Source organism: Lynx canadensis, chromosome D1, assembly GCF_007474595.2.
Source record: "Lynx canadensis isolate LIC74 chromosome D1, mLynCan4.pri.v2, whole genome shotgun sequence".
Classification (NCBI taxonomy): Eukaryota; Metazoa; Chordata; class Mammalia; order Carnivora; family Felidae; genus Lynx; species Lynx canadensis.
Genome location: NC_044312.2, coordinates 27360 through 54369, shown reverse-complemented (window position 1 = coordinate 54369; position 27010 = coordinate 27360). Strand labels below are relative to the sequence as shown.

The 27010-nt window shown below is 43.6% G+C and overlaps 1 long non-coding RNA gene across 3 annotated transcripts in view; it reads left to right on the top strand.

Annotated features, from left to right (window-relative positions):
- LOC116738338 overlaps positions 1-27010 on the top strand; it is a 63779-nt gene that overhangs the window by 30042 nt on the left and 6727 nt on the right. For all 3 annotated transcript variants that reach the window (XR_004344179.1, XR_004344180.1, XR_004344178.1), the window contains exons 3-4: positions 24541-24679; positions 26905-26961. This is a non-coding gene — a long non-coding RNA (uncharacterized LOC116738338). The remainder of the gene's footprint in view (positions 1-24540; positions 24680-26904; positions 26962-27010) is intronic.

Here is a 27010-nt window from a genome sequence, read left to right as displayed (position 1 = left end):
GTTCCCTTTCTCTGCATCCTTGCCAACATCTGTCTTTTTCGGAGATGTTAATTTTAGCCATTCTGATAGGTGTGTGGGGATATCTCATTGTGGTTTCGATTTGTATTTCAGTGATGACAAGTGAGATTGAGCATCTTTTCATGTGTGACCAATCTGGATGTCATCTTTGTTAAAGTGTCTCTTCACGTCTTTTGCCCATTTCTTCACTGGATTATTTGGTTTTTGGGTGTTGAGTGTGATAATTGTTTATAGATTTTGGATACTAACCCTTTATCTGATATGTCACCTGCAAATATCTTCTCCCACTTCATTCAGTGCCCTTTCAGTTTTGCTGATTGTGTCCTCTGCTGTGCAGATGCTTTTTATCTCCAGGTCCCAAAAGTTTATTTTGGTTTTCATTGCCCTTGCTTTGGAGACATGACAAGCAAGAAGTTGTTGTGGCCAGGATCAAGGAGGTAGATTGCCTGTTTTCTCCTCTAGGATTTTGATGGTCCCTTTCTTACATTTATATCTTTCATCCATTTTGAGGTGTGTGTGTGTGTGTGTGTGTGTGTGGTTTAAGAACATAGTCCAGGTCCAATCTTCTCATTGTTCAGTTTTCCCAGTACCATTTGCTGAAGAGACTTTTGTTTTTCCATTGGATATTATTTCCAGTGTTATCAAAGATTACTCGGCCATATGTTTGAGGGTCCATTTATGGGTTCCCCGTTCTGTTCCATTGATGTCTGTGTCCGTTTTTGTGCCCGTACCATACTGTCTTGATGATTGCGGTTTTCTAATACACCATAAAGTCCAGATTTTAATGTCTCCAGCTTTGTTTTCTTTTTCAACATGACTTTGGCGATTTGGGGTCTTTTCTGGTTCTCTACAAATTTTAGGGTTGTTTGTTCTAGTTCTGTGAGGAATGCTGGTGTGATTTTGATAGGGATTGCATTGAATGTGTCGATTGCTTTGGGTAGTATTGACATTTTAATAATATTTGTTCTTCTCATCCATGAGCATGGAATGTTTTTCCGTTTCTTTGTGTTTCTTCTATTTCTTTCATAGATGTTGTATGGTTTGTTCCTTTATTTTTTTTTTATCTTTGTTTACTTTTGAGAGAGAGAGGGAGAGAAAGAGAGAGCACATGAGCAGGGGAGGGGCAGAAAGAGAAAGAGAGGGAGACACAGACTCTGAAGCAGGCTCCAGGCTCCGAGCTGTCAGCACAGTGCCCATCACGGGACTCAGACCCACAAATGCGGGATCATGTCCTGAACTGAAGTCGGCACTTAACTGACTGAGCCACCCAGGCGCCCCTCTATTGTTTTAAGTGTACTGATCTTTTACCTCTTTGGTTATGTTTACCCCTGGGTATTTGATGTTTTCAGTGCAGTTGTAAAGTACATCAATCCTTGATTTCTCTCTGCTGACTCATTATTGGTGTATAGAAATGCAGTCAACTTCTGTATATTGATTTTATATCCTGAGACTTTCCTGAATTCCAGTATCAGTCCTAACAGTTTTTCCATGGAGTCTTTGGGATTTCCTTGGAAAGTATCATGTCTGCGAAGAGGGAAAGTTTGACCCTCCTTGCCAATTTGGACGCCTTGTATTTCTTTTTGTTGTCTGCTTGCTGAGGTTAGGACTTCCAACAGTTTGTGGAATAACAGTGGTGAGAGTGGACATCCCAGTCGTGTTCCTGACCTTAGGGGGAAAGCTCTCAGTTTTTCCTCATTGAAGATGATATTAGCTGTGGGACTTTTGTATCTGGACATACTGATATTCAGACAAGACCTTTCTACCCTTCCTTTCATGTGTGCTTTTTTTTCATCAAGAAAGGATGCTGCATTGTGTCAAATGCTCTTTCTGCATCTATTGAGAGGATCATATGGTTGTTATCCTTTCTTTTATCAATGTGATGTATCACATCAGTTGATTTGCAGATATTGAATTCGTGGTGCATCCCAGGAATAAATCCAATTCATTGTGGTGAATAATTATTTCTTTGTATTGTTGGATCCGGTTCGTTACTTTTTGTTGAGAATTTTTGCATCCAGGTTCATCAGGGAAATTGGTCTGTAGTTTTCCTTTCTGGTGGGATCTTTGTCCAGTTTGGACTCAAGGCCAAGCTGGCCTCATAGAATGAGTTTGGAAGTGTTCCTTCCATGTCTCTGGCCATGACCTTATCTTGTTCTTTCATTTGGGATGCATTCCTCTTGTCTTGGCATTTTGGCTGAGTATTTGCCTTCTCTGTGTTACAAAAGCTCATTATGTTAGCTGCCTGTGAGATGAATGGCTTTATGAAATGGAGGTCATCTAGTGTCCAGGGCCTGACACATCAGGGAGTGTCTGTGGTGTGTGTTGCATACACTGTTTTGTGTTCTGGCTGCACTGTCCTTCAGGCCAGTTGTATGGACAATGTATGGTCTTTGGCCAGAATGTGCTGAGTTTTATACAGGTCAGCTCCGATCTGCTTCTTAAATGAGACTTGAAATGACTGTCACTCGAAGTGAAGCTCTGGAGAACTGTCTGGTCAAGAGAGGTGGTGTGGTCATGGGCTTCTGCTGGTCTCCTGGGGAAGGGGACACGTCCGTTGGGACTTAGGCAAGCCTGATTGACCTAGAAGGCCAGTCTCACCAGAGCACAGGAATGTGGGGTTGGTGTTAGCATCTTAGGCAGCCAGTGTGGGGATGACATTGTTTCCAGCAGATGGCTCTGTGTTTATGCTGTGAGGAAGAGGAGGAAAATGGTCCCACACACCTCCTCTGTCCTACCTCCTTTGTCCCCTTGTTGTGAACACTGCCTCTCAGGGATGCTCTCCATGATGAGTGTATAATTGCCCCACTGTGTGCACCAGGCGATGTACAGGTCACTGTTTCCATACCATCTGCCTGTAAGTAGTTTGCTGCCTTCTCTCAAGGATTAGACCAGTGCCCTCAGGGCTGTATCCCAGCCCAGCCTGCTCACCTTTGAAACTCCACATTCTCGGGGTCTGGATCGCTTGGTTAAGTGTCCAAGTCTTGATCCTGGCTCAGATCATGACCTCGTGGTCATGGGCTTCTCTCTCTCCCTCTATTCCTGCCCCTCCCTTGCATGTGCTCTCTTTCTCTCTCTCTCTCTCAAAATAAATAAACTTAAAACAATTTTAGTGGCATGGAATACCTTATTTAGGCGAGATTTCCTCCTTGAGGGAATGGCAGGGGTCTATCAGTTAAATTTCCAGCAATGACTAGGAATTTCATTGCTGACTGGTTAAAGGTTACATTCCTACAGGAATGAATTTAGGGTTAGTGACATGAGGCCTTAACGTAAGTAACTCCATGATGGTCCTGTGAGTTTTCTTTACATTCCAAACCCATATTTTTGCACATCAATTTTTTTATTAAAAACAAACCCTAAATAATATTTTAGCCATCTACTGCCGGCCCGATGATCATATCCTGTAAATCTGTGACCATCTCCTAATCATAGATGGAGATCAAGTCTGTGGCTCTAAGATTTTTGTGACTCTAAATTACATTGATGTATGTTACTAAGGTCTTTGTGAGTCTAGGTTACTGCTGGCCTCCTGAAATCTTTGACCGAGGGACACCCAGCCAGGTTTCTGAGCCATCACTTAGGCACAGAAGCACCCTTTCCAAGTCACCTCTTCCTAAAGCGTGTCTTTCCCTCTGGTACTTCTGGGTCTTACCCTTTTGCAGATCACATGCTGTGATGGACATCCCCTCATGAAAACCTGTCAAAGTGGACGAGAGAAACCTGCTTGCCTGTGACTGCCACTTCATGGTCACATCTTTTCCTTCTGAAACCCCTTGAACACCCTATCATTCTTCCAGCCTTTGAACATCTCTTCGATTTGAAAATATTTCATTCTCTTGTATTCCTGCTAAAAATATGCGTGAAAATATTAAAGCAAGGACTCTTTACAATAAGTGAGCCAGTCACAATGATCCATCTGGCCGTGTGTACGTATGTTTTCTTTTTTGGACACTGTTCAGGCATGATGTGAAGCACATCCTGTAAAATCTGTGTATCATTCATTATCTAGGATAACCGCCTTTTTGGAAAGCCATTTAATGACATGTTCATTCCAGATCCAAAAAACACTTAATTTACATACCACATAATACAGTGGTGTCTACATACGTTATTATCTTAAAATATGTAAAGTGGATGTTTCTATGAAGTGTATATCATGCATTGAGTTTTCTGTACCATGAATGCTATTATTTAAATTACACAATACTAAGAACAACAAGAATAGGTACATGGCCATCACTAGTAACTAATACTAGAACTAGTCATATAATATTAGGTGTTGAAAACATAAAACCATGATTACTAATAATCTTTTCAATCGTGGTGGGTTTCTAGTTACCAGAAAAATTGGGAAGATATTATTGAGTCTCCACATACATCAGAGTGTTTTCTGACTATTGATGTCCTCTAAGTTGATACATGATCACAATCAATATCCCAAAGAGATGTGGTAGTATTAACTAACTTTATATTTGTATTCAGATTGCTTCGGTTTTAACCTCTTCTGTTCCAGACTCATCCCAGCTGGCACATGACAGTCATCCTGTCTCCTTCGGCTTCACTTGGCCATGGCGATTTTTAGATTTTTCCATATTTTTCATAATCTGCAAAGTTTTGAGGGTACGTTTGTAGAATGTATTTTGTAGAATGATCCTTGGTTGGGATATGTGTAACGTTTGTTCAAATGCTTAGGCTGACTACTGTGTTTTGGAGCAGAAGATCCAGAGGCATAGTTCCATCCATAATTATCACTTCACATAAAGGTTGTTTACTCTGAAGATTTGGGTCTTTTGTGGTTCTGTACAAATTTTAGGACCGTTCTAGTTCTATGAAAAATGTTGTTGCTATTTTGATGGCGATTGCATTAGTTGTGTCAGTTGCTGTGGGAAGTATAGACATTTCCATGAAATTTGTACTTCCGATCCATGAGTATGGAATATCCTTCCATTTTTTTTGTGTCATCTTGTATTTCTTTCATCACTGTTTTATAATTTTCAGAGTATAGGTCGCTCACCAGCTTGGATAGATCATAGATACCTTATTATTTGGTGTACAACTGTAAATGGGACTGTTTTCTTAATTTCTCTCTCTACTGCTTCGTTATTGTCTAGAAATGCAATAGATTTCTGTGCAATGATTTTGAATCCGGTGACATTGCTGTATTCGTTTATCACTTCTAGCAGTTATTCGGTGGACTCTTTAGGGTTTTCTATATATAGTGTCATGTAATCTGCAAAGTGTGAAAGATTCACTTCTTCCAGATTTGGATTAGGATTTCTTTTCTTTTCTTTCTTTTCTTTTCTTTTCTTTTCTTTTCTTTTCTTTTCTTTTCTTTTCTTTTCTTTTTTTTTTTCTTTTCTTTTCTTTTCTTTTCTTTTTTTTTTTCTTTTTTTTTTTTCTTTTCTTTTCTTTTACTTTATGTTGTTTTGTTTCTTTTCGTTTTGTTTGATTTATCTGCTGGCTGTCGCTTGGACTTCCAGTGCTATGTTTATTAAAAGTGGTAAGAGTAAACATCCTTGTGTTTTCCCTGACCTTATAGGAAAAGCTCTCAGATATTCTCCATTAAGGTTGATTATAGCTGCAGGGTTTTCATAGAAAACATTTATTGCATTGATGTATGTTCCCTGTAAACCTACTTTAGGGGGTTATAATCATGAATGGATGTTGTAGTATGTCAAATGCTTTTTCTTCATGTATTGAAATGACCGTATGGTTCTTTTCTTTTAACGTTTATTAATTTTGAGAGAGACAGAGAGTGAGCAGGGAAGGGGCAGAAAGAGAGTGGGAGACACAGAGTTCGATGGAGGCTCTTGGCCCTGAGCTTTCAGCACAGAGTCCGATGTGGGACTTGAACTCACGAAGCATGGGGTCATGACCTGAGCTGATGTCGGACTGCTAAAGGATTGAGCCACCCAGGTGTCCCGATCATATGGTTCTTGTCCTTTCTCCTGTTGATATATTGTATCACATTGATTGATTTGCAAATAGTGAACCACCCTCGCAGCTTGGGAATAAATCCCACTTAATTGTGGGATATATTTATAGTTGTTATATCTCCTTTTGGACTGTACCCTTTACTGTTATATAACGTCCTCCTCTGTCTCTTCTTATGTACTTTGTTTTAAGTGTATTTTTTCTGATACAAGTATTGCTACTCTAGTTTTTTTTTTTTTTTTCATCTGTTCTTACACCCTATGTCTCTAGATTGGAGCATTCATTCCATTTACCTTCAAAGAAATGATTGCCAGGTATGTATGTATGTATTGCCATTATATTACCTGTTTTCTTGTAGTTTCTAATGATTTTCTCTGATCCTTTCTTGTCTGTCTTTCATGTTTTGCTTATTTTCTTTAGTGAAGTATCTTAATTTATTTATCTTTATTCTTAGCATATTTGTGACTGGTTTCTGATATATGGTTACTGCTGGGTTATTTATATAACCTCTTCTGCGTTTGGCAGTTTGTATTAAGCTGATGGTCATTTACCTTGGAATCCATTATTTTCTCCTCTCTAGGTTTTTGGTAGATGTTATTATATTTCAAATCAATATCTCTGAGTTCCTTAACTATTTTTTACAAAAATATTCATGTTTTACTTGATTTGTGTCTTTTACCTCTATAGTGTCACTTTTGGTCTCTCCTTTCCACTCAAAGAGTCCCTCTTCATATTTCTTGCAGGACTGGTTTAGTGGTACAAACACCTTTAGTTTTTGTTTGGGAAAGTCTGTGTCTCCTTCCATTCTGAATGATAGACTTGCTGGATAGAGTATTCTTGGCTGCTAATTTTTCCATTCAGCACTTTGAATATGTGATGTCACTTGCTTCTCGCTTGCCAAGTATCTGTTCAGAAATCTGGTAGCTAGCCTTATGGGTCTTCCCTTCTAAGTGAAGGTCTCTTTGTGTTGCTGCATTTAAGAGTTTTTCTTTATTGTCACTGTAATTTGCAAGTTTGCTTACAATATGTCTGGATGTTGGCCTGATTTTGTTCATTTTGATGTGAATTCTCTAGCCTCCCAGATGTGGATGTTTGTTTCCTCCCCCAATTAGGGCACCTTTCAGCTATTTATTCCACAAATAAATTTTCTGCCCCCTTTTCTCTTTCTTCTGAGACTCCTACAATATCAATATTGTTATATTTGCTGTAGTCACTGAGTTCCCTTAGTCTCATCTCACGTTGCAGAATTCTGTTCTCTCTCTTTGGTTCAATGTGATTCATTTCCATTACTCAGTCTTCGAGGTCACTGGTTTGCTCCTCTGCTTCTTCCATCCCTTTGTTAGTTCCAGCAAGCGTGTCTCTCCTTTATTGTGTCCTCAATGTCTACTGTACTATTTCTTATCTCTAGTCAGGGGTCTCACTCTTCTACTCATTTCACAACTCTAATGAGTATCCTTATGATCATTGCTTTCAAATCTGTATCAGGTATGTTACCTACATCTCTTTGGCTTAGCTCTCTGGCTGTGACTTTGACTAGGTCTTTCATTGTGGAAAAAACATCTCTGTGTGTCCATTTTGTCTTTCTCTCTGTCTCTATTTCTCTGTGTTAAGAAAGTCAGCTGTACCTTCTGCTCTTGAAACTAATAACGTTATGAAGAAGAGGTCCTGGAGAACTCAGCAGTGCACGTCTCCGTTTATAGGACCTGGACCTTCAGGAGGCTATCGTATGGGTACTGTTCACAGCCTGCTGTTGTGTCTGGGTTACTTTTCCTTTTAGTGCAGGTGTCTGCACTGATTGCATGCTGTTGTGGGCTGTGCTTCGTCTCAGTGGTTTTAGTGGGACCCAGGCAGGCCAGCTGTGGGGTGGTATGCCCGCTGGATAACTTGGGCACAGGGCAGGAGTGTTAGCAAAATTTCACAGGGCTACAAGTCCTCTGCCAGATTTCCCTATGTCCTTTGTTGGCTGGGGGCTGTGGACCAGCGGTGGAAGCTAGGGGCTTGAGGATATGCACAGAGCATGTCTGTGCCTGGGGACATGTGGCTTAGTGAGACAGATGAGGGTGCATGGATATGTACAGCTGGGTGAGGTGCAGATGTGCACAGCACGTTGTGGCAGCTATGCATGCAGCTTGCCAGACAAGCTTGCCCTTGTTGTTTGAAAAATGTTTGGCCTGAGACCAGCAGGCTTGGTTTGGTGAGTCCCCTAGTGAACCCTTGGGACTGGCACACTGCTAATGGGTTAGTTAGCAAGTGTCTGTGCAGCCTCACCCTCTTGTGGGTGCTTCTATGCTTATTCTGGGAGGCTGGGGGAGAAGAATGGTGCCTGTGAGCTCCCTCATTGTTGGAGAAGTCCTCCAACACACTGCGGAATCAGCATGAATACACCTGTCTCCTTTTCCCTCGGCATTGTGCAACATGCCATGTATACATTGCCTGTCTACACACGCAGGGATCTGGCTATCACTCATCCTCCTGGATCTCCCAGTGCTGGGTCAGCTGACCTCCAAAGCTCCTGTATATGAACACAAAGGCATTCAGCCCCTCTAAGTTCTAATGCCCAATGTTATGGAGATTAGTCTTCCCTGTTTGACCTCCCTGGTGTGGGGCTCACTTTTTCTGCCCCTTCTGCAGGCAGACAGCCTCCACCTTTCTGACATTCCTAACCTTTCTGATGCAGCTTCTCTCTACTTCGGTGTGGAGTTTGTTCTGCCAGTCTTTGGATCGCTCTTTGGTTCATGGACTTGGATGTGGATGTTATGCAGTTGAAAACATGGGACAGGGTGAGCTCAGGGTCCTCTTACTTTGCTATTATTAATTTTTTAAATGTCTTATTATTTTGGATTTTTGAGACATGGGAAGACAGACTCATTTCACACATGCACTTCAGGATTGGAAAGGAACTTTCCCACATTTGCTTCTATTATTTTATGTTTTGAAACTCTCTTTAATGAGGTATAATTACATATAACAAACCTCAAATTAAAGGGTATACTTTGATGAGATTGAGGGTACAGGACCATGGGACAGCACCATGAAATCATATGGTTTCTCCCTAAACCTATCATCATGATCCCTTTGTGTCTAATGCTAATGTTGCTTTTGAAGTAAGGACTACTTTTTTTTCCCCACCTTTTCACATATTGTGCAAGTGTCTGAAAGCTGGCATTGGGGTATCTCCTTTTCCAATAGTCTATATTCCCATAAGTTTTTCAGTCGGTCTACCTTTGGACTTTTGCTTCTATTGTATCTCTCTGTATGTTCACATACTCTCGTTGCAATACTTTAATGATGAGGTCTTCATCATCGCTTTAATTTTCACTAAATGGTATGAGCTGCAGTTCTACTTATGACAGAATGCACAGGCTTCCTATAATATGTATTCAAGAGCAAGGCAGATATCCTGAGCACTTGAGCTGAGAATGTCACCCTGTCTTTTTGCCGGCCCTCTTCCCTTCCCTGCGAGACAAGAATCTCCTTTTGTTCACACAGAAATGTGGGTGAAGTCAGTAGAAAACATTGCCTTCTCTCCTCTTCCCTTTATCTCTCAAAATCCTTGCCACTATCTTCTGCCTTTCCCTTTCTCTGGCTCAATTTCCCAGGCCCACAGTTCCACTCCAGCCATGATCAGGGTGTCCTCCAGCTGCTGGCCTCTGCCCAGTCCATCCCTCAGTGAGAAATCTGGAGTAGGATTATGCATTTCACAGGACTGATCAAGAAATATGTGATCCTCAGAGACCTCCTGCACAAGGTTGCTGTCCGTGGAGACATGACATCCTGAGGGAGGATCTGACTCCATGTGTGGCCTCCTCACTCATCTCCCACAGTCACTGCTGGTCCCTGATCCTTACCCACCGTTAGAAATCAGCCATATGCTAGGGTCAGGTACCTGTCTATCTGACCCCAAGCACCAGGAGTCAGTGAATGTTTCTAAAATAAATGAGCACAAGCACCCCATGCATCTAGATATAGCAAGTTACCATCACCCCAGAAAACTCTCTCGGGCTCCTCTGCAAAAAGGGTGATCTTGCTACTATCCTCCATCACTGCAATTTCTTCTAGTTTGTTACCTGTGTGTATAGGAACCGCACTGTGTGCATTCGATGGGGGGTGAGAGTAGGTCCTCCTAGAAGCAAACACTGAAACAGAGACAGAACAGTGAAAGTACTATTAAGGGATACTAAGAAAAACAAAGTGGAGAGTGCAGGGTGGGCAGAGAAAGCATGCAGGCAGATCTGACACATTTTTAAGATATATAATCACCATACTCTGTCACCTCACACAGTCCTCTTCAAATTTCAAAATAGTTGTCGTATAAGGCGGTGAGATTTATGAGATTTGGGGTTATTTCCCTATGGTCTTATGTTTTCCTACATGCATTCCCTCTTCGGTACTTAGTCTGGGGCCTCAGATGAACACTTTAGTGTGGATGCATCTGCGAGTCTATATGTAATGGAATATGATTGTCTTCAGATCTCAGATGTAGAACTCTGATATACACATTCTCGTAATTATCTTTTTCTTTCTTTGTCTGGCAGGGCCTGAATCTTAATGCAATAAGTGTGCCATTGTCTTCTTTAAAGTGGCGATCCCCAATCCCTGGGCTGAGGCGTTAACCGTCTTAGTTTAATGAACTTCTGTGACCATCTTTTTTTGATGATCATTTGTGTGGAGATATCTTAACTGAAACTGTGAGAAGCGTGAGTGGATATTTCCCAGACATTTTGCAGATGCATTCTGTATTCAATGTCTTCTTTTCATTATGTCCTTAGAAACAAATATTACCCCTTTTTCACAGATAACCCATCTCAGGCTCTGTGTAGGTCCCACTGAGAATTGGTATTCTGGCTGAGATAGCAGGAACACAGAGAAACCCTCGGGATATTGTGAGAGAAGTTTAAGGAGATAGATGCAAAGCCGTAGTCAGGTTATGTCAGGGGTCCAGCAGGGGTGGCATCTGGGCATCCCTGAATTGTAGGTTTACCCAGGCTAAAGGCCAATGCAGGCACTCAGCTGATCTAGATCCTGTCTTCAATTTAGTCTCACTGAAGGATATGAACTTATGCAGACAAGCATTTCCTTAAGACCAAGTTAAATTTTCTATATATCCAGGGCATTTTTTCCACCCATAAATATCCAGAACCTTCAGACAACACAGGGAGACAACAACCTTTTTAGATGATCACCTGGGTGCACTTTGACAAATATGACATTTTGGAGAGGAACCTTGCATTGTGCACTGAGAGTGATCCCACATAGTAGCTCCATGTGGAACTCATGCTCCCTGCTCAGGCTGTGGTCAGGAATGGGCTGCAACTGCATCTCACTGAACCCAGTACCCTCCCCTCTGCACTTCCTCAAACTCTGCTTACTGTCCTCTAATTTCTCAAATTTCTATTCCTGTGTGATTCAAGTTTCCCCCACTCCTTCACTGGTGCTTTCAACATGCTGACCACAAGGTCTATGTCATTTAATGCATGTGCCCCATTTCACACAGGACACCTAAGTCACCTACACTTAGGGGTGCATCTCATCCTTCACAGAACTCAAAAGTTTGTGTCTGTAAAATATGTACCAGTACGCCCGATACATGTGTCTTTGTGTAAAAATCTTCTTTCTTGTTGACAGGAGAAACCTAAAGCTGACCTCATTACGGGGAAATGATACAGTCCGTTGAACATATGTCCTGAGAAACTTGAGATATGTTACAAAGTCCTCAGGCAGTTTTGCAGTTGAATTGCCAAGCCCTAACAACCATCTCTACATTTTTCCCACAAAGTGTTTCACGAAGTAGATGAATATGCTTTAGAAATCCCTAACCACTTCAGTTTATCTACCCAAATAGAGGAGGTGGAGGATGGGGGGGTGGTTCATAGCCCATGACTGGTGATGAAGGACTGTCCATGGGGTTAGGGTTAGCAGTTCGGGGTTAGGGTTAGGGTTAGATTAGATGGTTAGATTTAAAGGGTTAGGATTACGGTGAAGGTTAGGTTTAAGGTTTAGGGGCTAGGGTTGGGGTGTAGCTTAGGGTTAGGGTAGGGCTTAGGTGGTAGTGTTAGTATCAGCATCAGCTTCAGGGTTAGGGTCACGGTCAGGGTAGTGTCAGGGTCAGGGGATAGGGATTAGGATTTAGGTTTTATTGTTTAGAGTTTAGGTTTTAGGTTTTGGGGTAGGGGTTAGGTTTTAGTGGTTACGTGTTAGTGGTTAGGTTTTAGGGTTATGGTCAGGGTCAGTGTTTGGTTAGGGTTAGTGTTTAGTATTTATGGTTTGGGGATTAGGGTTAGAGGTTAGTGTTCAGGTCTAGGGTTTAAGTTTATGGTTACAGTTAGGATTTGGATTTAGATTTGGGGTTTAGGGTTCAGCGTTTCGGTTTAGGGTTTGTATTGTTGCGGATGGTGTTAATGTATATTAGTGCCATGGTTTGTGTTAGGGATAGGATTTAGGGCTAGGATTAAGGTTTGGGTTAGGGTTAGGGTTAGTAGTTAGGATTAGGCCCTAGGACATTGCAGGGGCTGAACCCACGGCATTGCAATTGTCTCCCCAAAGGGCTGAGGTGAGATTCCAAGGTCAGTTGCCTGTCACGTTTAGTCTTTTGGTTCCAATCCAGACAACTGTATGGGAGAGTGGTCTGGTAGGCCTCAGGAATATTCTCGGGCAGCTGCAGCCACGTTTTGGAAATGACATGGTTATGTTCCAGGTTCTAAGCCGAGTGATCCTGCACCACTTCTGGCCCCCAGGGCATGGTGTTGTCAGACTTTGTTATTGGGTCCGCATGGGTAGAGAGCCTTAACTAGGGTTATGGTTTGTTACAGGGACGTCGCCAGGGCGTAAGCGACTCTAGTTTCGTGATCCCCCTCTAGGACTGAATTGAGGACCCATGCGACGGTGCTTTTAAACTGTAGGTTTAGGGTTGAGATAGTGTTAGGATTCGGTTGAGGGTTCTGTTTAGGTTTAGGCATAGGTTTAGGGTTACGTTCCAGGAGACACTAGGCACTGAAACCAGAGAAGTGCAGTTGTTTCCCCGAAAGTCTAATTTGAAGGAACAATGGATGGTGCCGATTAGGATTAGTCTTTGAGTTCCAAGGCTAGACAACTGTATGGGCCACTAGTCGGGTAGGCCTCTGGAAATCTCTCTGGATCTTCAACCGGTCCTTCAAAAGAACATAGTATATTACATGTCCTATGCGGAGTTATGCTGCACCGCTTTTGTTCCCCAGGCATGTGGTGTTGTCATACGTTGTTATTGGGTCTAATATCGAGAGAGCCTTATCTAAGGTTAGGGTTCTGTCCAGTGACATTTCCAGCTCCAAGCAAAACCAGTCTCGTCATCTCCCTCGAGGTCTGAAGTGAGGGCCAATATGACGATATGGAGCAATTGTAGGGTTTGGGTTCGAGTTAGGTTCGGTTTCAGTTGAGGTTTCTGATGAGGGTTAGAAGTAGGGTTCGGATTTTGTTCCCAGGAGGTTCAAGGCGCTAAACACATAGCAGTGCACTTGTCTCCCCGAAGGGCTGAGTTGAGGGCACAAGGGAGGGTGCCGGTCAGGGTTTGTCTTTGGGTTCCAAGGCCAGACAACTCTATGGGCCACTGGTCAGTTAGGCCTCAGGAATACTTTTGAGTACCTGAAGCCCAACCTTGGAAACGACATGGTGATGTTCCAGGTTCTATGTGGAATGATCCTGCACCGCTTCTGGACCCCAGGCGCATGGTGTTGTCAGATTTTGGTATTCGGTCCCATGGGAAGAGAGCCTTAGCTAGGGTTAGGGTTTGGTCCAGGGACGTCACCAGAGCTGAAGCAACTCCCGTCTCGTGATCTTCCTCGAGGGCTGAAGTGAGGGCCTGGGTGATGGTACGGGTCAAGTGTACGGTTAGGTTTCGAGACTGGGTTAGGTTTTGGTTGGCGGTTCTGGTTGGGGTTAAGGTTATGGTTAGGTCCCAAGAGGCTCCAGGCACTGAACCTACAGCAGTGTGGTTGTCTACCCAACGGTCTGAGTTGAGGGCTCAAGTGAGGGTGCTGGTCAGGATTAGTCTTTGGGTTTCTATGCCAGATATCTCTATGGGCCGCTGGTTGGGTAGGCGTCAGGATTCCTCTCAGATAGCTGCAGTCGGGTTTTGGAAACGACATGGTGATGATCCAGATTATTTGTTGAGTGATCCTGCACCATTTCTGCACCCCAGGCGCTTGGTGTTGCCAGACTTTGGTATGGGGTCCCCATTGGGAAAGAATCTTAGCTTGTGATAGGTTTCGGTCTAGGGACATCGCCAGGGCCAAAGCAACTCCAGTCTTGTGATCTCCCTCGAGGGCTGAAGTGAGGGCCCATGCGACAGTGCGGCTCAACTGTAGGGTTAGTTTTCGAGATAGGGTTAGGTTTTGCTTGAGAGTTCTGGTTAGTGTTAGGTCCCAACAGACTCCAGGAGCTGAAGCCACAGCAGTGCAGTTGACTCCCTGAAGGGCTGAATTGAGGGCACAAGGGAGGGTGCCCTCAGGATGAGTCTTTGGATTCCAAGGCCAGACAACGTCTGTGGGACAGTGTTCGGATATTCCTCAGGAATACTCTTCAACAGCTGCCACCGGGCCTTGGAAATGACATGGTGATGTTCCAGATTCTATGCTGAGTGATCCTGCACCGCTTCTGGACCATAGGCGCGTGGTGTTGTCACTTTGGTATTGGGTCCTTATGGGGAGAGAGCCTTATCTAGGGATAAGGTTCGGTCCAGAGATAACACCAGGGCCGAAGCGACTCCAGTCTCGTGATCTCCCTCGAGGACTGAATTGAGGGTCCTTGCAATGGTGTGAGTCATGGGTTTGGGTTTGAGATACCGTTAGGTTTCTCTTGAGGGTTCTGGTTAGGGTTAGGTCCCAGGATTCTCCCTGCGCTGAACCCACAGCACTGCAGATGTCTCCCTGCAAGGCTGAGTTGAGGGCACAAGGGAGGGTGCCGCTCAGGATTAGTCTTTGGGTCCCAGGCCATACAATTCTATGGATCACTCGTCAGTTAGGACTCAGGAATTCTCTTGTGCACCTGTACTCAGGCCTTGGAAATGACTTGGTGATGTTCCAGTTTCTATGCTGAATGATCCTACATCGCTTCTGGACCCCAAGCACGTGGCGTTGCGAGACTTTGGTGGGTCCCAATGGGGAGAGACCCCTAGCTAGGGTTAGGGTTTGGTCCAGGGATGTCCCCAGATGCACAGTGACTCAAGTCTCGTGATCTCCCTCGAGGGCGGAAGTGAGGGCCCATGTGACAGTGCGGGTCAAGTGTAGCTTTAGGTTTCGGTTGAGGGTTCTGGTTAGGGGTAGGGTTAGGTCCCAGGATGCTCCTGGCTCTGAGTCCACAGCAGTGCAGTTGTCTCCCCGAAGGGCTGAGTTGAGGGCACATGGGAGGATGCTGGTCATTTTTAGTATTTCCGTTCCATTTCCAGACAACTGTATGGGCCATTGCTTGTGTAGGCCTCAGCAATCATTTCAGAAAGCTGCAGCCGGGCCTGAGAAACGACATGCTGAGGTTCCAGGTTCTATCTGGAATGATCCTGCACTGCTTCTGGACCCCAGGTGTGTGGTGTTGTCAGACTTTGGTTTTGGGTGCCCATGGGTAAGAGCCTTAGCTAGAGTATGGTTCCATCCAGGGTTGTCGCCAGGCTGAAACAACACCACTGTTGTGAATTCAATGGAGGGCTGATGTGTGGCTGTGAGTCTGCTATAGAGTTAGTGTGCTAGATACGGTTAGGCTTAGGGTGAGGGTTATGTTTCGGTTCACCGTTAGTGTTAGGTCCCAGGTGAGTGAAGGCAGTGACTCTACAGCAAAGCAGTTGTCTTCCTGAAGGCCTGAGTGCAGTACAGAAGGGAGGGTTTTCGTTCGCATTAATCTTTGGGTACCAAAGCCAGACAAACATATGGCCCACCCTTTGGGTAGGCCTCAGGATTCTTCTCGTGCAGCTGCTGTCGTGCTTTGCATATGACATGGTGATGTTCCACGTTTCATGCCTAGTATTTATGCACCGATTCTTGATCCCATGTATGTGCTGATGTCAGACTTTGTAAATGAGTCCCCCTGGGGATAGACTCTTAGCTAGGGTCAGGGTTCAGTATAGGGAAGTCGCCAAGTCCGAAGCGACACCAGTGTTTTGAATTCCATGGAGCGCTGAATTGAGGGCACATGCGCGGCTGTGAATCTGGTTTAGAGTTAGTGTACTAGATAGGGTTAGGTGTAGGGTGAAGGTTATGGTTAGGGTTATGATTAGGGTTAGGGTCAGGTCTCAGGAGGCTCTAGGCACTGAACCCACAACAGTGGTGTTATCTCAACAAAGGGGTGAGTGGTGTCCCCAAGGGAGGGTGTCAGTCAGGACTAGTCTTGGGGTTCCAAGGCCAGACAAATGTAAGGGTCACCCTTTGGGTAGGCCTCAGGATTCGTCTCGTGCAGCTGCAGTCGCGCTTTTGAAATGAGATAGTGATGTTCCACATTCCATGTCGAGTATTTCTGTACAGATTCTTGAAACCGTGTGCATGCTGTTGTCAGACTTGGAATTGGGTCCCGACGGGGAGAGAGCCTTACCTAGGGTTTGTGTTAGGTCCAGGGAAGTCAGCAGGGGCGAATCGACTCCAGTTTCGTGATCTCCCTTGAGGACTGAATTGAGGGCCCATGGGACAGTTCGGGTCAAGTGTAGGATTTGGGTTAATGTTAGGGTTAGGTGTAGGGTGAGGGTTATGTTTAGGGTTACGTTAGGGCAAGGGTTAGGTCCCAGGAGTCTCTAGGCACTGACCCCACCGCAGAGCAGTTGTCTCCCTGATGGGCTGAGTGGAGTACACAAAGGAAGGTGCCAGTCAGGATTAGTGTTTGGTTTCCATTGCCAAACAAATATTGGGCAAGCTTCATATAGGCCTCAGGAATCCTCTCGTTCCGCTGCAGTTCCTCTTTGAAAATGACATAGTGATGTTCCACGTTCCCTGTCGAGTATTTCTGCACCAATACTCGAACCCATGTGTGTGCTCTTGTCAGACTTTGCAATTGGGTCCCCATGGGGACAGAGCCTCAGGTAGGGTTAGGTTTCGGTCCAGGGGAGTCACCATGGCAGAAGCCATAGCAGTGTTGTGAATTCCACGGGGGGCTGAAGTGGGGGTATGTGCGTGGCTATCGGTCTGGTGTACCTTATCGAGGTTGATAGGGTTAGGTGTAGGGTAAGAATTATGTTTAGGATTAGGGTTAGGTTTAGGTCCCAGAAGACTCCAGACACTGATCCTACAGCAGAGCTGGTGTTAACCCGAGGGGCTGAGTGGAGTACCCAAGAGAGGGTGTCGGTCAGGATTAGCCTTTGACTTCCAAGGCCAGAGAAATGTATGTGTCACACTTCGTGTAGGACTCAGGAAGCCTCTTGTGCAGCTGCAGTCGCGCTTTGGAAATGACATGGTGATGTTCCATATTCCATGCCAAGTATTTCTTCACTGATTCTCGAGCCCGCGTGCGTACTGTTGTCAGACTTTGGAATTGGGTCCCCGAGCCTTAGCTAGTGTTAGGGTTTGGTCCAGGGAAGTCGCCAGGCCCGAAGCAACTCCGGTTTTGTGATCTCCCTCAAGGGCTGAATTGAGGGCACATGCGAGGGTGTGGTTCAATGTAGGGTATGGTTAAATATAGGGGTAGGTGTAGGGTGAGGGTAATTGTTAGGGGTACAGTTAGGGTTATGGTTTGGAAATAACATGGTGATGATATATTCCATGCCAAGTATTTCTACACCTGTTTTCGAACCCTTGTGTGTGCTATTGTCAGATTTTTGACTTGTTTCCCCATGGGAGAGACACTTAGATAGGTTTAGGGTTTGGTCCAGGAATGTCACCAGGGCCAAAGTAACTCCAGTGTTGTGAATTCCATGGAGCTCTGAAGTCAGGGCACATGCGCAGCTGTGGGTCTGGTGTAGACTTAATGAGATAGATAGGGTTCAGTGTAGGGTGATATTTATGGTTAGGGTTACTGTTAGATTTAGGTCCCATGAGACTCCAGACACTGACCCCAAACAGAGCAGGTGTCAACCTGAAGAGCTGAGTGTAGTACACAAGGAAGGGTGCCCGTCAGTCTTCGTATTTGGGTTCCAAGACCAAACAAATGTGTGGGCCACCCTTTGCGTAGGCCTCAGGATTCCTCTCCTGCAGCTGCAGTCGCCCTTTGGAAGTGACATGGTGATGTTCCAAGTTCCATGCCAACTATTTCTGGACCAATTCTTAAACCAGTGTGAGAGCTGTTGTCAGACATTGGAATTGGGTCCCAATGCATACAGAGCCATAGCTAGGGTTAGAGTTCATTCCAGCGGTGTGGCTATGGCCGAAGAGACTCCAGTCTCGTGATCTCGCTGCAGGGCTGAATTGAGTGCCCATGCGAGTGTACGGGTCAAGTGTAGTGTTTGGGTTAGAGATAGGGTTAGGTGTAGGTTGAAGTTTACAATTAGGGTTATGATTAGGGTTAGGGTTAGGTCCTAACCCAGCAAGCTCCAGGCACTGAACGCACAACAGAACAATTTTCTCCCCGAAGGGCTGAGTGTAGGATACAAGGGAGGGTGCCTGTTAGGATTAGTCTTTGGGTTCCAAGGCCAGGAAAATGTATGGGCCACCCTTTGGTTAGGCCTCAGGAATCCTCTTGTGCAACTGCAGCCGTGCTTTTGAAATGACATGGTTATGTTCCACGTTCCATGCTGAGTATTTTTCACCGATTCTCAAACCCTTGTGGGTGCTGTTGTCAGATTTTAGAATTGGGTCCCCATGGGGAGAAAGCTTTAGGTAGGGTTATGGTTCAGTCCAACGAAGTCGACAGGGCTCAAGCCACTCCATTCTCATGATCTCCCTCGAGGGCTGTGTTGAGGGCCTTAGCGAAGTTGGGAGTAAAGTATAGGGTTCAGTTAGAGATAGGGTTAGGTGTAAGTTGAGGGTTATGTTAGGGTTACAGTTAGGGTTAGTTTTAGGTCCCAGGAGGCTCCAGGCACTGAACCACAACAGTGCAGTTGTCTCTCCGAAGGGATGAATGGAGTACATAAAGGAGCGTGCCGGTCAGTATCACTTCATAGGATCCAAGGCCAGAGAGATGTTTGGGCCACCCTTGGAATAGGCCTCAGGAATCCTGTCGTGCAGCTGCAATCACACTTTGCAAAAGACATGGTGATGTTCCATGTTCCATGCCGAGTATTGTTGCACCGATTCTCGAACCCGTGTGCGTGCTGTTGTCACACTTTTTAATTGGGTCCCCATGGGGATAGACACTTAGCTAGGGTAAGAGTTCTGTACAGGGAATTGCTAAGGCCGAAGCGACACCAATGTTGTTCATTCTAGGGAGGGCTGAAGTGAGGGCACATGTGCGGCTGTGCATCTGGTTTACTTTTCATGTGCTAGATAGGGTAGGTTGAGGGTTATGTTTAGGGTTATGTTTATGGTTAGTGTTAGGTCCCAGGAGGCTCTCCATCCATGTAGTTTCAAATGGCAAGATTTTATTCTTTTTGATGGCTAAGTAATATACCATGGTGTGTGTATGTATGTATGTATGTGTATACACACACACACGCACACACGCACATATACATACTATGTATGTATGTATGTATATATACCACGTCTTTATCCATTCATCCATCGATGGACATTTGGGCTTTTTCTTTTCTTTTTTTTTTTTTTTAAATTTTTTTTTCAACGTTTATTTATTTTTGGGACAGAGAGAGACAGAGCATGAACGGGGGAGGGGCAGAGAGAGAGGGAGACACAGAATCGGAAACAGGCTCCAGGCTCTGAGCCATCAGCCCAGAGCCTGACGCGGGGCTCGAACTCACGGACCGCAAGATCGTGACCTGGCTGAAGTCGGACGCTTAACCGACTGCGCCACCCAGGCGCCCCATTTGGGCTTTTTCCATACTTTAGCTATTGTTGATAGTACTGCTATAAACTTTGGGGTTCACGTGTCCCTTCGAAGTAGCATATCTGTATCCCTTGCATAAATACCTACTAGTGCACCTGCTGGGTTGTTGAACAGTCTTCTTTTTCTTTTTTTGAGGAACCTACATACTGTTTTCCAGAGTGGCTTCACCAGCAGTGCAAGCCAGTGCACCAGCAGTGAAAGAGTTCCTCTTTCTCCATTTCCTCACCAACATCTGTTGTTGCCTGCGTTGTTAATGTTAGCCATTCTCACAGGGGTGAGGGGGTGTTTCATTGTGGTTTTAATTTGTATTTTCCTGATGATGAGTGATTTTGAGCATTTTTTCATGTGTCGGTTGGCCATCTGGATGTCTTCCTTGGAGGAGTGTTTGCTCGTGTCTTTGCCCATTTCTTCACTGGATTACTTGTTTTTTGGGTGTTGAGTTTGGTATGTTCTTTATAGATTTTGAATACTAATCCTTTACCTCATATGTCGTTTGCAAATATCTTCTCCCATTCTGTTGGTTGCCTTTTACTTTTGCTGATTGTTTCCTTCTCTGTGCAGAAGCTTTTTATTTTGATGAGGTCCTAATACTTCAGTTTTGCTTTTGTTTTCCTTGCCTCTGGAGATGTGTTGGGTAAGAAGATGTGGACGCCAACATTAAGAGGTTTTTGCCTGCTTTCCCCTTGAGGATTTTGATGGCTGCCTATCTTACATGTAGGTCTTACATCCGTTTTGAGTGTCTTTTTTTGTGAGAAAGTGGTCCAGGCTCATTCTTCTGCATATCACTGTCCAGTTTTCCCAGCACACTTGCTGAGGAGACTGTCTTTATTCCATTGGATCTTCTTTCTTTTGGTCAAAGATTAGTTTGCCATACATCTGTGGGTCCAATTCTGTGTTCCTGTTCTGTTCCATTGATCTGAGTGTCTGTTCTTGTGCCAGTACCGTACTGTCTTGATGATTACAGCTTTGTAATACAGCTGGAAGTCCAGGATTGTGATACCTCCTACTTAGGTTTTCTTTTTCAAGATTGCTTTGGCTATTCGGGGTCTTTTCTGGTTCCATACAAATTGAAGGATTGTTTGTTGTAACTCTGTGGAGAATGCTGGTGTTAGTTCGATAGGCATTGCATTCAATATGTAGATTGCTTTGGGTACTATTGACATTTTAACAATAGTTGTTCTTCCTATCCAGGTGCATGGAATGTTTTTCATTTTTGTGTGTTTGTCATCTTAAATTTCTTTCATAATCTTTCTATAGATTTCAGTGTATAGATTTTTCACCTCTCGGTTAGATTTATTCCTAGGTATTTTATGGGTTTTGGTGCAATTGTAAACGGGATGGATTCTGTGATTTCTCTTTCTGTTGCTTCTTTGTTTGTGTATAAGAATGAAACTAATTTCTGTGCATTAATTTTATACCCTGCCACTTTGCTGAATTCATGGATCATTTAACAGTTTTTTGGTGGAACCCTTTTATCAAGAAAGGATGCTGTATTTTGTCAAATGGTTTCTCTGCATCTATTGAGTGCATCATGTGGTTCTTGTCCCTTCTTTTATTGATGTGATGAATTACATTGATTATTTTGTGGATATCGATCCAGCCTTGCATTCCAGGTTAAATCCCACTTGGTCGTGGTGAATAAAATTTAAATGTAATATTGGATCTGGTTGGCTAATATCTTGTGGAAGATTTTTGCATCCATGTTCATCATGAAAATTGGTCTATACTTCTACTTTTTAGTGGGATCTTTGTCTAGTTTTGGAATCCAGGTAATGCCGACTCATAGGAAGAGTTTGGATGTTTCCTTCCATTTCTATTTTTGGGACAGCTTCAAGAGAATAGGTGTTAAGTCTTCCTTAAATGTTTGGTAGAATTCCCCTGGAGAGCCATCTGGCCCTGGGCTCTTGTTTTTTTGGGAGATTTTTGATTACTAATTCAATTCTTTACTGGTTATGGGTCTGTTCAAATTTTCTATTTCTTCCTCTTTCAGTTTTCATAGTTTGTATATTTCTAGGAATTTGTCCATTTCTTCCAGATTGTCCATTTTATTGGTATATAATTGCTGATAATATTCTCTTATTCTTGTTTGTATTTCTCCTGTGTTGGTTGCGATCTCTCCTCTTTCATTCTTGATTTTATTTATTTGGGTCCTTTCCTTATTCTTTTTGATCCAAATGGCTGGTGGTTTAACAATTTTATTAATTATTTCAAAGAACTAGCTTCTGGTTACATTGATCTCTTCTACTGTTTGTGTGTGGGGGGTTGTTTGTTTTTGTTTTTGTTTTCAGTTTTGAAAGCATTGATTTTTGCTGTAATCTTTATCATTTCTTGTCTTCTGCTGGATTTGGATTTTATTTGATGATCTTTTTTCCATTACTTTAAGGTATAAGCTTACGTTGTGTGTCTGAGACTTTTCTTCCCTCTTTAGGAAGGCCTGGATTGCTAAACTTCCTCTTATGACTACCTTTGCTGCATCCCAGAGGTTTTGGACTGTGGTGTTATCAGTTTTATTGGCTTCCATGTACTTTTTAATTTTCCCTTTAACTTCTTGGTTCACCCATTCATTCTTTTTTTTTTAATTTTCGTTTTTATTATTTACAATTTACATCCAAATTAGTTACCGTATAGTGCAACAGTTATTTCATGAGTAGATTCCTTAGTGCCCCTTACCCATTTAGTCCATCCCCCCCCACAACCCCTCCAGTAACCCCATGTTTGTTCTCCATATTTATGTGTGCTCTTCTTTTGTACACCTCCCTGTTTTTATTTTTGTTTCCCTTCCATTATATGTTCATCTGTTTTGTGTCTCAAAGACCTCCTATGAGTGAAGTCATATGATATTTGTCTTTCTCTGACTACTAATTTCACTTAGCAGAATACCCTCTAGTTCCAACCATGTAGTTACAAATGGCAAGATTTCATTCTTTTTGATTGCTGAGTAATACTCCATCACACACACACATGCACACACACACACACACACACACCACATCTTCTTTATCCATTCATTCATCAATGGACATTTGAGCTTTTTCCATAGTTTGGCTACTGTTGATCGAGGTGCTATAATCATGGGGGTGCATGTGTCCCTTCAAAACAGCACACCTGTATCCCTTAGATAAATGCCTTGTTTTGCAATTGCTATGTCGTAGGATAGTTCTCTTTTAAGCTTTTTGAGGAGCCTCCGTACTGTTTTCCAGAGTGGCTGCAGCAGCTTGCATTCCACTATTCATTGTTCCATAGGATGTTCTTCAGTCTACAAGTATTTGTTATCTTTCCAAATTTTTTCTTGTGGTTGATTTAGAGTTTCATAGCATTGGGGTCTGAAACTGTGCACGGTATGACCTCTATCTTTTTGTACTTGTTGAGTACAAGTAAACATAAAATTATTTATGTTTATTTATTTTAGAGAGAGAGAGACAGGGGCAGAGAGAGAGGGAGACACAGAATCCAAAGCAGGCCTCAGGCTGTGAGCTGTCAGCACAGAGTCCGACACAGGGCTCAAACTCACAAACCATGAGATGACGACCTGAGCTGAAGTCAGATGCTTAACTGAATGAGCCTCGCAGGCACCCACTTTAGTGAAATTTTAAATGACACCGTTCAAAGTGCACTTGCTACCTTGCAAACTCAGAGAGAGAGAAGGAAATGTGAAGAATCAGGAAGTGGTTAAGAGTTGGCTGCTGAGTTTTACTGTAATTTGGCTTTGGAGAGTTTTTGTTCATTGGGTGAAGTGAGCACAGCATATTTGCCTGCCATTTACCACAGTAGACAGTGGGCCTCTGGGAGCCAAAACTCTTTCTGACCAATGAGCTGGAATTTTACTAGGACCGCCAAGATGAGATTTGCTATTTCAAGGACTAGGAGTTATCTTTTATTTTCACAACTCGGTAATTATCACATCATTCAACTCTGCCCTCCAAGATATGTAGAAAATACCCAAATATAGTTGAGAGAGAAAGGGTGATAGCCAAAGTGTATAATCCTTTCCCTTTAAAAAATATGTTTAAATTATGCTTTATGATTTTTTTCTAATTTTAGTGAGGGGGCATGCAAGTGGGGGAGAGGGGCAGAGGGAAAGAGAGAGAATCTTAAGCAGGATTCACACTCAGTGTGGAGCCCAACACAGGTCTGGATCACATGATCCTACAATCATGACCTGACCCAAAATCAAGAATCTGATGCTCGACTGAGCCACCCAGGTGCTCAATAGTCTTTCTCTCTGAATGCTGAATAGTAAATTTTCAACGTGAATGGGGGATAAATAGGCATACATACATACATACATACACCACTAAGAAAGCCATGAGTTGTTAGACATGAACTATTTTCCATCATCTTTGTCTTCTAGTTATATTCATGCCTCTAAAGTGTTTGTTGATTGCAATGCACGATCTTGCTGTGTGAGGTACAAATTGTTGTGTGATCAGTTTTCCGTGAAAGTCTTTCCTCATATCTGTCTTAACCACAAGGTGCCAATGTTGAATTCGAGGATGTAGAGCTAAGAGCCTTGAGGTCCAATAACTGTCAACTAGAAGTTATATTTTCTGTTGGGGAGAAATCCCCATATGATGGCAATGACTTTGCATTGGTAAGGGAAAGAATACTTTCATGCCTTCATGGTTCTTGCACTTTTTGTGTCTCACCAAAATCAAGACTCAGGTCATGTGCATGTTTATCAAGCAAACACCTTTTTTTTTTTTCCAGAAAATAAAAACGCCCTGGAAGACAAGTGTAATGCATTGAGGTCTGTGAAAGCCACAGTGGAAGCAAAAGTCAAACAGCTGAAAGAGAAAGCACATAACCTGGAAGAATTCTATGAACAAAGAAAAGTGCCTACAAAAAAGTAAGATGGGGGCGCTTGGGTGGCTCAGTCGGTTGAACGTCCAAATTCGGCTCAGGTCATGATCTCACGGTCCATGAGTTCAAGCCCCATGTCGGGCTCTGTGTTGACAGTTCAGAGCCTGGAGCTTGCTTTGGATTCTATATCTTCCTCTGGCCCTACCCAACTCGCACTCTGTCTCTATCAAAAAATGAATAAACGTTAAAAAAATTTAGAAAAGTAAGATGTTCATGTGAGAACTGTCACAAGGACCATATTGTATGGGAGAACATGGCAGCCAGTAGAGATAATTGTATTTCTTTTGGAACGGGGTCCAGAGTATTTTTGCCTAATGCATTCAGTAGAATTGGACCTTCCCTTCCTACCTTGCTTTCTGTAACGTAACCTGCATTTTCCTTTCTCCTAAGTGCTTGCCACACATTGTGTCATGTTTTGGGGGCGGCAGAGGGAAGGTACCACCATTAATAACGTTAATACCTGGATCCACCTACACTGTCCTATAGGTTTCAATCGCATCACACTGTTTTGTCACCCAGCAATTAGGTCATTTTTGTTCAGGACCAGACATGGGTCAAAAATGTGTGGGGAAAAAATTGAATTCTCTTGCTGCAGAAACAATGGAAGTTGCTTTCTGGAAAGTGGGTAGGGATACCAGCAGTACTGGATCCCTGCATCCATTCTGCCAGTGAGATTGTTCACTGCAGGCCCAATCCCTAAGAAAGTCGTTTCCTGTCCCCTGATTTTTTAAGTGTAACTCTTCTGAGTCTTGGCCAAAGCCTGCAGCTTCACTAGGGCTCATCTTTGCTGGCCCCCCCTGAACTACACTTGTTTACTTCTAAGTCTGTGCCCATAAAGTTGTTCAGCTTCTTTGCCATTCAAATGTATGCCCCCCACATCAATGATGAGTCCTAGGGAGTTTGGGTCCAACTGCCAGGCTGGCTTTGTCCTGGGCTTCCTTCTTCTCCATCTTGGTCTTGTGTGTCTTTGTGGGGTTGTCAGATACTTGGTGCATTCAGTCACATGTTTCCTCCTTTGCACAGTATTTCCTTTTGTTCTCAGGAGTAGATGGGGGACTTTATGGTCCCTCACTCGTGTTGGAAAGTGAAGTCTTCTCTCCCCTGGAGACTCATCTTTATGTTCGTCCTTCCCACAGCTGGGGTTAGGGCTTGCTCTGTCTCACTGGCATCTTGTTGTTGTTAACTCGTAAGCTCTTTCTGTGAGTGGGTACAGCACCCTGACCACCTCTCTATCTTCAACCCCTTACAACAGAGCCACTACATTACAACCACTCCAGCAAGCATTTGCCCAAGGACTGCCTGAGAGGCCAGAAGGAAATGCATGTGCCTTTCTCTGTCTAGTGCTTTTGTGTCATTTTCTAAGAGATTTTCAATTTTGCATGTGATTCTTGAGTACATCAAGTGTGAAGTTGAAACCATCTCAATCAACACCACAAAGAAAATAGTCTGAGGGCAACACAGCAACCCAGCCTTGCCAAGCATTGCCTTCTGCTGCCTTCACTATCAATGGAATGAGTCTTGTTAAAGTAGATTTGGCTCCATGAAGTTGAGAGTTTTCCACCTGAAATCTCTTTCCTGGAAGTAAACCCAAACTGTGTGACAGTTCATATCAGGTTGTACGTCAGGAGATGAGGTTGTTCTAAGATTGGCCTTTTGAAGGTGGAGGCAGGGGTTGCAGTCCTGAACTCTAGCGATGTCTGGGAGTGAGCTGCAATGTTAGTGAAACCATATTCTGGAAGGTCGTCTTTCAGGTGATTGCCTGTGTCATGGTACAACTTTTGGACTGAGAATCAGGGCTCCCCATGGAGGTGTAAGACTAGTGATGATCCCTTGATTCATCCTAATGGGTACAGTTGGTCAGATACGGTTTTTCACTCACTGATGAAATGAATCTTCGCCATATCAAACAAAAGACCAACTCTGGGAAGGCACAAAATACAATGTTATTTGATGACTTTATGATAAAGGAGACGAAACAAGAGAACTAGAAAGACAGTTCCAATAGTAGAGACGTGGCAGCAGACAGAAGTTGAATTTTCTTGAACTTAAATAGGGTGTTCATTTCATTTCTCTGATTGGGTTGTCAGTCTGTGCATTTATGGGAGAAGTGGGGGAAGGGATATTTGCATAGGCCTTCAAGAGTGCTGGGAGGTAAAAAGGGAGAACCTCTGGACCTTGTTCCTGACTGTGTATGTATCTTTCCCATCTTAGGAAGCTGAAAATGACACTGTGAACTGGCGGCAAAGAAGAATCAGCTAGCAGCTGCAGGTAAAATTTGAAAATAGCTACAGAAGGGGCGCCTGGGTGGCTCAGTCGT